The sequence below is a fragment of the Leiobunum rupestre genome, chromosome 2 (assembly GCF_980474605.1).
Source record: "Leiobunum rupestre chromosome 2, qqLeiRupe1.1.hap1, whole genome shotgun sequence".
Lineage (NCBI taxonomy): Eukaryota > Metazoa > Arthropoda > Arachnida > Opiliones > Sclerosomatidae > Leiobunum > Leiobunum rupestre.
In genome coordinates, this window is record NC_143385.1 from 48632497 (window position 1) to 48646335 (window position 13839).

At 40.6% G+C, this 13839-nt stretch overlaps 2 non-coding genes across 2 annotated transcripts; both read right to left on the bottom strand.

Annotated features, from left to right (window-relative positions):
* Nucleotides 1–7571: 7571 nt before the first annotated feature.
* On the bottom strand, nt 7572–7644 carry TRNAR-UCG (transfer RNA arginine (anticodon UCG)). Its single transcript has one exon. It is a non-coding gene; the product is annotated as a tRNA-Arg (tRNA).
* A 4137-nt stretch (nt 7645–11781) lies between these two features.
* Nucleotides 11782–11945, bottom strand: LOC149957724 (U1 spliceosomal RNA). Its single transcript, XR_016479414.1, has one exon. It is a non-coding gene; the product is annotated as a U1 spliceosomal RNA (small nuclear RNA).
* Between the last annotated feature and the right edge of the window lie 1894 nt (nt 11946–13839).

A 13839-nucleotide genomic window follows, 5' to 3' on the forward strand; every position in this document is an offset into this window, starting at 1 on the left:
GCAGGGCCGTCAAGGTCATTCGAAAGAATGTAAACCCCCATTTCAATCGGAACGTTTTATATGGCCTTGACAGCCCAAAACTTTCCAAATTCTTCAACCTCCCCCCCCCCCCTTTACAGAGAGACGGTGACAGTGGCAGATGATTTTGTATGGTGGAACCTACAGCTTTTCCCGCCCGGTTAGAGATACAGTGTCCATGGTTTGATAGACTCATTTAATATCCAAGATTTGTATTTATTTATTTATTTAATTAATTATCTACAGCGCATTTATTAGGCATAATGCGTACGTTTAATTTAACGTTTAAGAAAATACAGTCAGAATGAAAGTAACGGATTTAAATGGTAGTTTTATTTTAAAATGCTACTTTTCTACCTTTAGATTTAGCAAATATATTTTTTATTTATTGTCTCCTCCCAACTGATTTGGTTTAATAAATAGCGAGTAGAGCTAAAGAGCTAAGTGTTTCTTGCGAAATAGTTGAACGCTACAGGTTTTCGATTTTGAGATCCACTAGGCTTTTTTTGACATTGATTCACTCCTTCTCAAAATCTCACTGTCCGAATTAAATAACTATTCTATTAACCATTTAACAAAAATTATTTGTTTAGTATTCGTTATCTAAAAGACTGACTGACATTAGCGCGACGGCCCGGCCGGGCCCGCGCAAAGGATTAGGTAGGGCACCTTGAGTTAATAAAAATTCGGCACAATTGGAAACCAAGGGTGCATTTTGTAGTTTGGGTTTCAAAATACCAAACACTTATATCTTAATCCAAACCCTACAAAGTTGATTTCAAAATGTCAGGAAACGATTTTTTCGATGCGCTTTACTTTAACATAAGTATTATTTCTATCACGGAAAATATTGCAATAAGCTTAGAGAAAATCCAATTCTAGTGGTCGAAGAATTCGGTAAAAAGGCAAAGGTAGAAAACCGTAGAATGTCTCTCATTATTTAATAAAAATAATTCTTTGTATAATAAAGATAATATATTTTTTACAATAAAAATACATTGATATATATTTTGTGTTTACCACTTAGGGGCCCATTATCTGACTGTTGTCTGTTGACTCACTGAAACTGTATTACTTGTTACCGATCTTAATGTCCAATAACCGTAGTTAACTTAACAATTACCTAATAAATATTGAATGCCCATTTAACACGCAATATATTTAAAAATTACATTAAAAAGTTTAGGTTGAGCTTGGAATTAAATAAACTTTTTTAAATTATGATTTAAAGTTTACTTACATTTTCAAATCCAAATAACCAACAATTACTGTCTATATCATAACATTAACTGTTATAAAAAGTTTAATAAAAAACAATAAAATACAACAAGGGCTAACATTTACAGCGACGAGTAGACGATTCCCAGATGACGTCACTAACAGCAAGGAAGTATAACCCGAGGAGAGACACGATTGCCGTGGATGGTGCTGGTGTCGGAACATCATCGCCTCAACGCGAAACAATTAAATTTCGATATCTTTAATGAATATTAAAATAGACTTACAATAGACGATAAAGTAAACGGGTGTGCAATTTTTAACCGTGGCTGCTTCTTCGAAACTGGAAGCTATCCAGGGAGGCAACACCGGATTCGTTGATATTTGATCATGCGCAGATACATTTTTTTCGTTTTTAGCACAAAAAAACGATCCCTCGTGGAGTGCATGGCGCCATCTAAGCTCACTGACCGTTATATTTCAGAAATAAAGGCATGACCTTGGCAACGCCCCCTTGACTGTGCAGTCGGCGCAAGAACTCCTTTTCCAAGCGGCCAGGGAGTCCATCCCTATGTCAAAGGGAAGTGGAGGGTCGACTCCTAGGCAGCCTCCGTGGTCGGACAACCACTGCTCACACAAATCCAAGACAGTCCGACGGGCCAGTGGCGGCTTAAGAAGGCTGGGTCCCCGGGGCGGCGGCAGTGTTTTGTGACACCCCCAGGACCGTGCAGACGTTTTCACGGGTCCGTCTTCTTCAAGTTTAATCGTTCTAATTTTAACCCCCCTCGAGCTTCTCCGATGGCACCCCCTACTGCCCTGGTACCCGGGGCGGATCGCCCCCCACCCCCCCCCCCCTTAGGCCGCCACTGCGTCGGGCTCGTCGCAAAGCACAGCGCTCCGGTCTGTTGTTGGACCTGGTCGCCTACAAGAAGGAAAGGGCCCTTTACAATGGGCTGATCCGGGAGACGAAACGAAACAGCTGGAGAGCCTACTGCGACAAGCTTCATGCGCGTTCACCGCTGACTCAAGTTTGGTCCAATGCCAAGTGGTTCAAGACTGGCAGTAGTCCCTGAAAATTTTTTACGTTAAAAACCGAAGATGAAGTAATCACGGATCAGCAGCAGGTTGCGGAGTGTCTGGCTATTTCAGCCGGGGCCGATATCCATCCCCAACCGCTCCTTAGGCTGGATCAGGTTTATGTTCCAGAACTAATTTGTTAACACCTCCAACCCGTTACAGGATTACATAACACTTCTCCGGGAGTGGACAACGTGTCGAATTTAATAATCAAAAACACCACTCCTGCTTTCCGTAGGGCACTCTTGGCTCTTTACAACGATTTTTGGGAAGCGGGAATCATGCCCTCGAGGTGGAAACAAGCCATCTTGCACCCAATCTTGAAACCGGGAAAGTCTCCGACCGATGCAACCTCTTACAGAGATATCTCTCTGCTTCCGAACCTTGCGAAAATTTATGAAAAACTGGTTCTGGCCCGGCTGGTTGGGTTCTTGGAGACTAACCACGTTCTTCCACAAGAACAATCCGGCTTCCGGAGAGGCCTTCGAGCAACAGACAACACAATCAGGCTTGTAACGGCAGCACAATGCGCCAAGTCCACAGGTCAGCATTTTCTTGCAGTTTTCCTAGACCTTAAGGACGCTTTCGGTAGCGTCCATCACAAAGCGGTTTTATATAAACTCCAAAGCTACGGCCTTCAGGGCAATCTCCTCCGTTGGGTGGCAAGTTTCCTGGACGTCCGAAGTCAGAGTTAATCGGTGCCTTTAACTGTTACGAGAGGCGTTCCCCAGGGAACCTCTATCAGTCCAGTTCTCTTAAGCGTCATGCTGGCCGGGATCCCTCCGCTTTTTCGTCGGGCGATTTGCAAAGGGGAACACGCGGATGATATCACAGCATGGATTAGTGGTCGGAGTCTTCACATTCTGTACGAGACTATGCAAATCACTCTAGTTAATATTTCAGCCTACGGAGTCACATGGGGCCTCAACTTCCAGCCTACAGGTATTTAGAAGTACTAGTAATTTATGAGGGCCTTTCCTGGAAACCACATATCGGTGAAGCGTTTAAACCTCTTGCGGGCAGTCTCAGCGATTACTTTGGGGGTGGACCGTGGCGTTCTACGGCTGCTATACACCCACCTTATCCGCTCTCGATTGGACTATTCCAGCCCTATCTATGCGTCAGCGTCGGCAACCCTGCTCGCCAAGTTGGATAAGGTCCAAAATGCGGCTCTTCGAGTTATTTTAGGAGTTCCGCCATCAACGCCTATCAGGTTGATGGAAGCCGAGGCAGCTATTCAACCGCTGAGTGCTAGGAGAGTACTATTGGACTTCCTTTGGCTCCGTGCGGAGCTGTTGATACTCCGGATTTCTATCCAGCTCTCATGATGAAGACACTAGCTGCCCTGGAGATCTTGGAGCACCACTTTCCTCTGGGCAGGCTCCCCTTTCTTCTCCGGGCGTGGCGATTGGCTCAGGTTCACAATCTAACCTGGCTATTCCACTCCACCAGGCGGCACATTCCCCTCAAGTCAACCCCGCCATGGGAACCTAAAACAGCGACGATTGTGCCGCGGTGGCTCACAGCTCATAAAGAGGATCATAGTTCGGACGCACTCCACCAGATTTTCTCCGTGACTCTCGAACCTTACGCCAAGAACGCGAAGGTGATATACACTGACGGCTCACTCGCGCCAGACTCGGGAGGGACAGGTGCGGCTTTCGCGATTCCTGCTCTGAAAGTCGGTGCGAAATCGTTCCTAGATTCTGGGCACCCCATCAATAGGATTGAGTTGTTCGCTATCCAAATGGCTCTTTCCTACGCGTCGTCTCATCTCTACGGGCCGCTAGTAATCGGCTCGGATTCCAAAAGCGCCCTCGGTTGCGGCAGACTTCCTACCAAGGCTTTGCTACATCGTTTTCGACTGAGCCCCACCGACTCCTATATTCGGTGTGGCGCGCGTGAGGATGCCTCCCTTATCCTTTTTGACTGCCCTTCCAATGCAGGTGCTGGGAACCTACTCAGGTTCACCTTACGTCAGAAGGGTCTTCCAGAAACATTGGTTGGCGTACTAACGGGGATCTAGGCCGGGTCCCATGGTGTGATTGAGGCCACTTGTGACATTCTGCGAAAGGCCATTCGTCCATAACTCTTACCCTGTGTGAGAACCTTTGTCGATTGACTCTTACGTTGTACAGTTTTTTTTTCTTATTGACATTTTTTGTATATTTCGGAACTTTATCTTTTGTTTAACACGTAAAATTTGGCGCGCATAGTGTGAAGGCTTTCAGTTATATACACCAAATTCCCTTCTACATTATTCCAACCCCCCGACCAAATGCTCGATTAACGCAAATTATTAATTTAATGAGTCATCATAATCGTGAAACATGGTATAAATTATCTATTATTATGGCAACCATGTTAGCACGAAAAGTTTCCTTTTCTCCTACCCCCCCACTACACACCGGGAGGTTGCCGTAATATATTTTACGTCTATAAAAATCGCTTGATTCCTATAGCCGCAAAATAGATTGAATGACGCTAGTTCCCAATACCATGGACGAATTACCACGCTATCTCCAAAGTTTGACAGCTGTATCGAGGGGTAAAAACGGAGTTTTCAGGGGCAAGAGAAGTTGTCACACTCGAAACACTGTTGCCCTCTATTGGCGAATTTCGGAACTATTATAAATAAAATACTGTCTGCTCTCGAGATAAATATTCAAACATTTTATTTTACGTTTTTAATAAAGGTATAATGTGTTTTTTAATTACTTACCGCTTGTTAAATCGCCAAAAGACCTTTAAAAAATCGCAGGCTGGCTTAGTTTAAATACACGTGGAGATACGGTGGTCACGTGACGTTTTATTTGCCCCTGAAGTCGAAGCCTGCGCTTCCTTGAGAGAGAATCGCGAATTAACCCCATCTCTATAGTCAGTTGCAGGCTAAGAAAGACAAAATATATAGTACAGTCGGCGCAAGGATACCTCAGACCATTTCCGGCCAGTCGACCGCGCGTAATTTAAATTTGACCACTTTACGGTCAATTTCAAATTTCGTGAGTTTCATCGTTTTTTCGCGCCATCTAGGAACCGAAATTGGAATCTATTTTTTAATTTCATGTTGTCATGAGTTTAATTACTGAATGCAGCTAAAGAAGGTTCGATAATTGAAGCTCCAAATATTTTAAATAGCCCAAGAGGTTACTATAAAAAGCACGATAAAGGTTTATTGTTAACAAGTCGGCCCAGGCCGTAATATTAGTTCCATATCAGTGTATTCGAATGGGCAAAGCCATACACCCTTAGTAGACACAGGTAGGCAAACTAATACAAAGCTTTTGAGGCTTTGTGATTTCTTATCGTTGGATATATAAATTGCCACCCTAAGTGAAAGGGTGGACGCCGCCCACCATCAGGAGACCCGGGTGGGCAAACTAATATAAAAACTGCTGAGCCCATGTGATTTCCTATAGTTAGATATACTATTTACCATCCTATGTTAAAGAGAGGCCACCGCCCACCCTCAGGATACATGGGTGGGCAAACCAATTCATAAGCTGTTGAGGTCATTTATTGACTTAACTTGCAAGGTAATTTGACAAAAAGCTATATTTTAAATTTCGATCTATTTGTGGTAGAGCTATAAACGGGTAGTCTTTACGTGAACTTGTAAGTTAATATACCTAAGTTTAGCGAATGGTATACGGCAAAGATTATCGTAATAAAAATTTACCTTCATAGATATAAAACTACATATGCTCGAATGCCCCTAGTTTTTGGATGAGTATAGTAGTCCAATAATTAATAATGGCGGTACGTAAGTGTGTGAAGGGAAATAGAGTCTTCAATGCTTTAACTTTTTAAGCGTACGCGTGTTCTTAATAATATAATACCTTCTCCCGATAGTGACTTCAATTTATAATTGTTTCTCTATGGTTCTATTGCTTTTATTACCCAAAAGGAAGTTCGTCAGTGTGGATTGAACTCGTAGTTTGTCTTGAACCTTTTGTTTGGTGTAACGAGTGATGAAGTTTGTTAATGTCTCTTGTTGATTTATTTAAATAAGAAAATAAGTATCTCATTGTGGGGCTTTTAGAGCATTTATAAGTACATATGGGGAAGAGGGCATTTAAAATTTTCGAGCTCGTTTATTCGAGTACTCACTTTCGAGCGAGGCATCTTAAGCGAGTATGCCCACCTACCACTGCTCACCACCCGAACATTTAAAATTTTCGAGCTCGTTTATTCGAGTACTCACTTTCGAGCGAGGCATCTTAAGCGAGTGTGCCCACCTACCACTGCTCACCACCCGAACATTTAAAATTTTCGAGCTCGTTTATTCGAGTACTCACTTTCGAGCGAGGCATCTTAAGCGAGTGTGCCCACCACCCACCACCCGACGTGAAGTTTGAGGTTCACTTGACCTTAAATTCCGAAAATATACGTAAAATAAGGCGTAAAAACGGACGAGAATTTCGACAACTTAACTAGCCAGCTCCCCCCGCGCCGCTAAAACTGACGAGAATACAGTAGAAGTTCCGAACAAATTTTGGGAAGCTTCAGTGGCCGAGAACTGTGAGTTTGAATCCCGGTTTCGCCAAAACTGCAAATTATTTTCGCAGCGCCATCTGCCGTGTCGTTGCTTTCCACACCAAACAAACAAACAAACAAACAAACACACACACAACACTTAACGACAATCCGTCCATAGCAATAGTCCCACTTCGATATATATATATCTCGATGTGGAACTAAAAAGTAAAGATAAAAACATAATTTTAAACGTCTATAGCTCATTAAGACAACGTTACCCCAAAGAAAGCGTGGTAACTATTTTAAAAGAAACTGCCGATTTAACTGGTAAGACGTAGAAATAAATTAACAAAATTAAATAATTATAAATACTATTTTAAATTTAAGAATGATAGGAATGCCTTATCTTTTAAATTTGCTCACCACCACAATTATGAAATTTACAAATAAAGATTCCAATTTCGGTCTCTAGATGGCGCTAAGAGACGACAAAAAGAGCAAAATTCGAATTTGACCGTAAAATGGCCAAATTCAAATTCCGTGCGGTGGAATGACCGGAAACGATCGGAGGTATCCTTGTGCCGATTGTACTATATATTTTGTCTTTCTTAGCCTGCAACTCACTTATAGTTGCTACGGAACGTAAGCGGGAAATGAAAAGCGGCCCGAGTAATGTCCTTCAATAATTGGTCCATGCCAATACATAAACAGAATCTAAATGCCAATAGTTATTATACTTTATTAAGTCCTACCATAAAACAATCTTAGCCAAATGCTAACGTCCGCGACAGGACTCAAACCTGTAATCTTCTGATTCGAAGTCAGACGCCTTATCCATTAGGCCACGTGGACTATATACATTTGTTATCCAGCCTTTTACCTCTACATTTTATATTGTGACTTGACAATTCGTTTTAAAAATGAGACATCTCGTAATGGTAATAACAACGTCAGCGTGTCTGGGCAGTAGGTGGTATTATAACTGTAGAGGAAGGATGTTTCAAAATCATTCTGCATCTTAGCATAAATCCTTCTATTCTATCAAAATCTCATTTTCAACCGAAAGGCATCGCCAACGCCATCTCTTCGATATTTCACATTTTCGAAAAATTAAGATTAACACATCTATTTATTTTTTGATCTACATCAAACACTAGAACAATCGAAGCTGCTCTATCAAATGCCATAACATTCGAAGCTCTATCAAATGCCATAACATTCGAAGCTCTATCAAATGCCATAACATTCGAAGCTCTATCAAATGCAATAACAATGGGTTCTCTAACTCACTTTATTCTGAAGTGACGTTCGAACTACGAGTACGTTTCTAAATTAATTATACCTAATTAACTATAAAGTAAAAATACCAAAATTATTTTAAGAACTAGAGAATAGTTTGATAAACACAGGAAAATTTATTTTGGAAGAGTAAATGTTGAAACCGAGAAGTTTGACTCGAATTTGTCAATGGCCATCAGTACTCTTCCCAGTTAAAGCCGATGGCGGTCTGGTTATTGAAACTCACTTATTAAAATTCGAGGGGCTAACCACTTCCTTAAATTATGTACATCGAGTACAGCGAGTACAGCCTTTGGTAGTGCAAAGTCTGTAATTGATTACGTAATCAGTTTAGTACAATCAAAGCTACGGGTTTGTACCCCTTGTTAAAATTAAGTCACAAGACGCAAAAGTTAAGTTACTGTCCGCGAGGCCTAATGGATTAGGCATCTGACTTCGCAAATCCCCAAAACTTATCCGCACGCTATAAAACTCCTTGGTGCTTCCGCACATTAACTTTGCCTCCGGGGTCTGGAGCCCGCCGCTGCTAGGCGACCAAACCCGATTAACGAAGGCGCATAACCGCTTGACCAAAGGACTTGCCACTCTACCGCCAGATGAACGGGATAAGCGCCTTGGCCTTGAGGCCCCGCTACTTCGCCACGCAATTAATGACATTGTGCATAACTGGAGCATATGGTCTGATGAATCTGCGCTAATGAATTTTTGGACAAAAGAATTATAGGTGGAGCCAAAATCGCTAAGTTGACATTTTGTTTTCTTTAGTAGAAACATTCCTAAACCCTTCGAACGGTAACCCTTCTAGCCCAAAATAACCTTGTAACTAACTACATATAATATAATTCAATATATTTTCCTATATCGCCACGCCATTAAGCGCAAGTTTTTAGAACTAATTCATTTAATTGCTTGTTCGGGGCATTCAGCCAGAATTTTGGTAAAGTGGCGCAAATATTTTTTATCAAATTTGTCATGACGAATTTGATTAATGTACTTCATGTTTAAGTATTGAAAATGACAACTCGCAACCCTGATTCAAATTTCACTCGTTACGGGTAATAAATGTATTTTATTTTTGTGTTCAACAATTACGTACAAAAATATACGAAATTGTTTCAGAGTAAGCCGTCATAGGTGGCGTTGTCTCGTAAGAAATTCCAAAAAACAGTGGTTTTCCTAGTAGTACCGATTCCCTGGTGGTACTAGTTGAAGCTAACAATACAATAGTGTGAAGTCATTGCTGTGCTATGGGCAAAGCGAAGCGTTCATATAGTCTTTGGCTATGGGCAAGAAAGAAACGGGAGTTAGAGGTTTCAGGATTGACGACTAGAATGGGAATTTCCAGGCTTCACGGTGTTTAAGCAGAGATGTCAAAGCACTTTGACGTTCTCGATACAGCTTTTCTTAACCGCTCTCTCTCTCTCTAGTACATCCAACTTTGAAGCCTACGAAAGAAAGTGTCCCCAAAAATGTCCCGCTCTCGACGTGCCAGCTACACTCCGAACCACCCGTGGCATATGTACCGCATCTCTAACCCCCCCCCCCTTCAAATGACTCTTTGTGCTGGGTAGGACGCGAATCGGGTGACCATTTCAGTCTTACCGCGGACCGTGGGCCTTGCCCGAAAATGGGCTCCATCTCGATCCTAACTTTTATAATTTCGCCTCAGAAAACTAAAAGTGTAGACAATGTCGGATTTTAATTTCGCCAGAGACAGCGGCGATTCGGACTTCGATGACGAACCACCACGTGTCGGCAAAGACCGGAAACGGAAGGCCGCCAAGCGCTGCTCGATCAAGGCTACCCGTAACAGTGACAAGACGCCGGGACTCCGATTTCGCTTCGCCGAATGCAGCTACGCGACGGACCACAAGAACAGTATGGACCGGCACTCGGACGTACGACCGTTTCCTTGCGACAAATGCAAATACGCCGCCAAAAACGCCAACAAACTGAAGAGTCACGCGAAAATCATGCATCACGGCCTGACGTTCGCGCGTGTTGACTGCCATTTGCATACCACGGTAAGGAACAAAATGAGAAATCACAAAGCGATTCACAATCGAATTCCGTGCGCCAGGTACAAACCTACCGTGCAAACCGAGAAGCGAATGAAATATCAACTAGAAAAATATCAACCGCAGAGTGGATTTTCTTGTGACCAGTGCAACTATAAAACCTTAAATATTGATAACCTTCGTAATCACAAACGTGAACACGCGTCAGGATGTCCATTGAGTTGCGACGTGTGTTCCTACACGACCATGCAACCCCGCTACATGAAAAACATATAAATACACATTTTGAAAACACGTTCACGTGCGAATGACCTTCAATTAATTTTTCAAGGTCATTATAAGTTACAAATTACGAACTCCCCCACTCAGTTTAGAGTGTCACGACAATTTTGATCCATTAGATATGGTAGTTTTAGATTTATAAGCTCTTAAATGTCGTGACGTGATTGGAATATCACACACGACCTTATGGTTTTTGGTCTAACATTTCTCGGCTTCCCATTAGTCAAATTAGATCGGGTCAAAGCTGTTTACACTTAAAATTAAACGTAGAACACTTTTCTAATGGTTCTCTGGATAAAATTTTAATGACCTTGAAGACCTTGATGACCTCTATGTAACCTGCAAATTTAAAATGTTTATACCAATAAAAATCCGTGACTCACGTTAAATTAAAAAAATAAAGTAGGGTCTTCAATGGCTCTAAGCCCACTACATCGGGTTTTTTAATAGGGCAATATATTTGAATAAATTGATTGGGCATGCTCATCCTGCCACCTGGGAGTATGAACTTCCATACTTACGAGAAATCAAGAAATTCTAGAGAAAAAATCCTATCATCAGCGACGCTCTGCGGCCAGGAGGAAGTGCCCTTTTAGAACCGACGGAATTAGACGCAACAATTGGAATTGAGTTCAGAGAAATGGCTAGAAAATGTACGGTCATGTTTCACGAATGATTACGCAATAAAGAAATTGATTAATAATTTTAAAACACCTCAAATGAAATGTATTATCTCGAGAACCATTAGGATTAGGAGAATGGTTCCAATTAGAAAAATGCCCACCAAGGTTTTTTAAGTCAAATTACTTTTTAATAAAAATACTTGGAACGTCTTAAATCAATTAATTAACGTTAATTTTGGAGTTTTATTGGTTTATTTACCATAAAACAATAAAACTCCAAAATTAACGTTAATTAATTGATTTAAGACGTACCAGGGAGCCCTGGACGTACCAAGTATTTGTATTAACATTTTTTGTTTAAATGTTTTAAACACAAAAGAAACTAAATAAGTAATTGAATAAACAGATTGACTAATAATTTGAAAACACCTCAAATGTGGGATTTAGAGAAGAATCGTCATATTCTTCTAAATCCACATCATAGAAACTACCAGAGGAATAGAAAGAGTCGATGAAAAGTGTTACGGGCAAAAGGTTCTCCGTTCATATCCGCGTGAATCTAATTGGCCGTCATTTCCAAAGCTTTTTTTTGATTGGACCAGAGATAACCGGATATGAAGGGACAACCTTTTGCCCGTGTCATCTTAGTAAAGCACGTACAAAGCCAGGGCCTTCAATTCCTGTGGTAGTTTCTACGTCCACATGGATTTCACTGTCTAGCTAATTATTTCAATCCCCTAATCAGTTTCACTTTGTATTTAGATAATTTGGGTCGAGCGCGTACGCAGGACCCCGCTAACATAAATTATACGCCCCATCCAATGCAATTTGCAGAAGAAAGTTGGAGTCAAACCCATCTCGGTGCAATGATGGGTTCTCGTCCAAGCCTGCCTCCTCATTGATCAAGGCTGCAGCGACGCCAGGTAAGTATAATTACTTTAGTTTAATTGAGACATTTATAATGAGATAATTAAACTCGGCTGTCCTACGCGACCTTTCTGTTTCGCGATATTTTATATCTTTAAGTCTTATTACGAAATATCCGAAGCCTTTACTGTATAGCGTAGTACCTAATAAAGGACCCCTTGATAAAATATATTTTTTGGGTCAGACGGAATTTGTGTTTCCTCTAAAGCTTTTTAATGTGCGAATCATCGGTCCCAAAGGATTTGGCAAGAGCCAAGTATAAATAAAGGAGAAAATTTCTTTTCACCCACGTGACCTTATGGATAAGGCGTCTGATTTCGAATCCGAAGATTGCAATCAAGTTTCAACCGTCCAGTTTGTAACATAAGATCGGCTTCGCCAAGCTATGGGGAAAATTACAACGACTTTCAGCTGATGTATGTAAAATTAACATGGGGGTAAGCAATATCGGGAAAGAAATTTTACAGGAAGATTCTGTAGTTAGTTATTTAATTTGATATTTATATGTTTTTTACATCGCATCGCATTATATTATATTACATTATATAATATAATAAGCTGGAAAAACATTAGTGGGATCCTGCCTACGTGCTTAACCCATATAAATAAGCCTAAAAACCAAGTCTTCATGTAAAAAACCATCGTAACACTATCTAATTAGGCAAAGCTGCTTGTACGAGATTGCATAATGGTCTTGAGGATATCCAATATTTCGTAAACGCGTAATGGCACTGGGGTGAAGAATTGTCAAAGGACCCGGTAAATTATTGTGATAAACTTTAAATGACATTTTTAAAAAGAACTAATAATTATTATAAATTAAAAATTTTACAAATCACATTGATAAAGAAATGAGCAGTTGATAATAAAAATTATTGGTTATTAATCATAATGAATAACATATAGTTGATAGCAAAATGTATCTGGAAATTTTGAGGATGAATGTTGTGGTAGCTTGGCCGAGTGGTCTAAGGCGCTGGTTTAATGCACCAGTCTCTGCGGAGGCGTGGGTTCGAATCCAACCGCTGCCATTGAAATATTATGTTGTTGAAAACTATTTAAGTAGGATAGTACCCCGAACGAACCATCTTCCGTTTTCTTATCTCCGACACCCTTTCCACAGTGGGGGGTTAGGCTTCTGTAGTGGTACCATTCACTGTGTGAACTAAAAATCCTCCTAACATATTAAAAAATTTCAAGCTGCCATCTATTGCTATTTATTATTTTTGCTCATTAGTTTGGAACATATACCACCAGGTGTCAACGCCATATACATCGAAATACTGTATATAGAAAAACTATTTAAAACTATGTCTTATCAAAGCATGGCTTTTAGGTTGTTTTGTATCGATAGAGCTAAAGTTGTTAAGTGTAGGAATTTTAAAGATGTGTGTTGAAAAAGGTCGATATAATGCGTTTGGCACATATTTTAGAGCGAATCTTCAAGATCAGTTTAAAACCTTTCCACACCCCTACCACGATCTGTTTTCTAGAATAATAGGTTGAAAGTCTGGATGTATAAACATTATTCATCAAGTTTAATTATCATTATTTTTATATATGGCCATAGACATCGGTCCCAGAAATAGGGTCTTTGTCATTTGGAAGACTGAATGTACGGTTGACTACATTACTAAATAAATAAAGATATAAAATTAGATTAAAAGTAATATTTGCCCGTTTAAGGCTTTATCTGGTAAGAGCTCTAAGCAGTATTTTCAGTTCGGAGAACTGTTTTTGTTATAATATATAACCATTTAATAAAACTCGAAAATTAATTTTCTCTTCATTCAAACATAGTTGTCAATCTTAACACGTGACTTTAATACAAAAGATTATTTATGGATCACCCAACAACAAACTAACACTTACTTACGTCCTTTATGAAGGACCCCCAA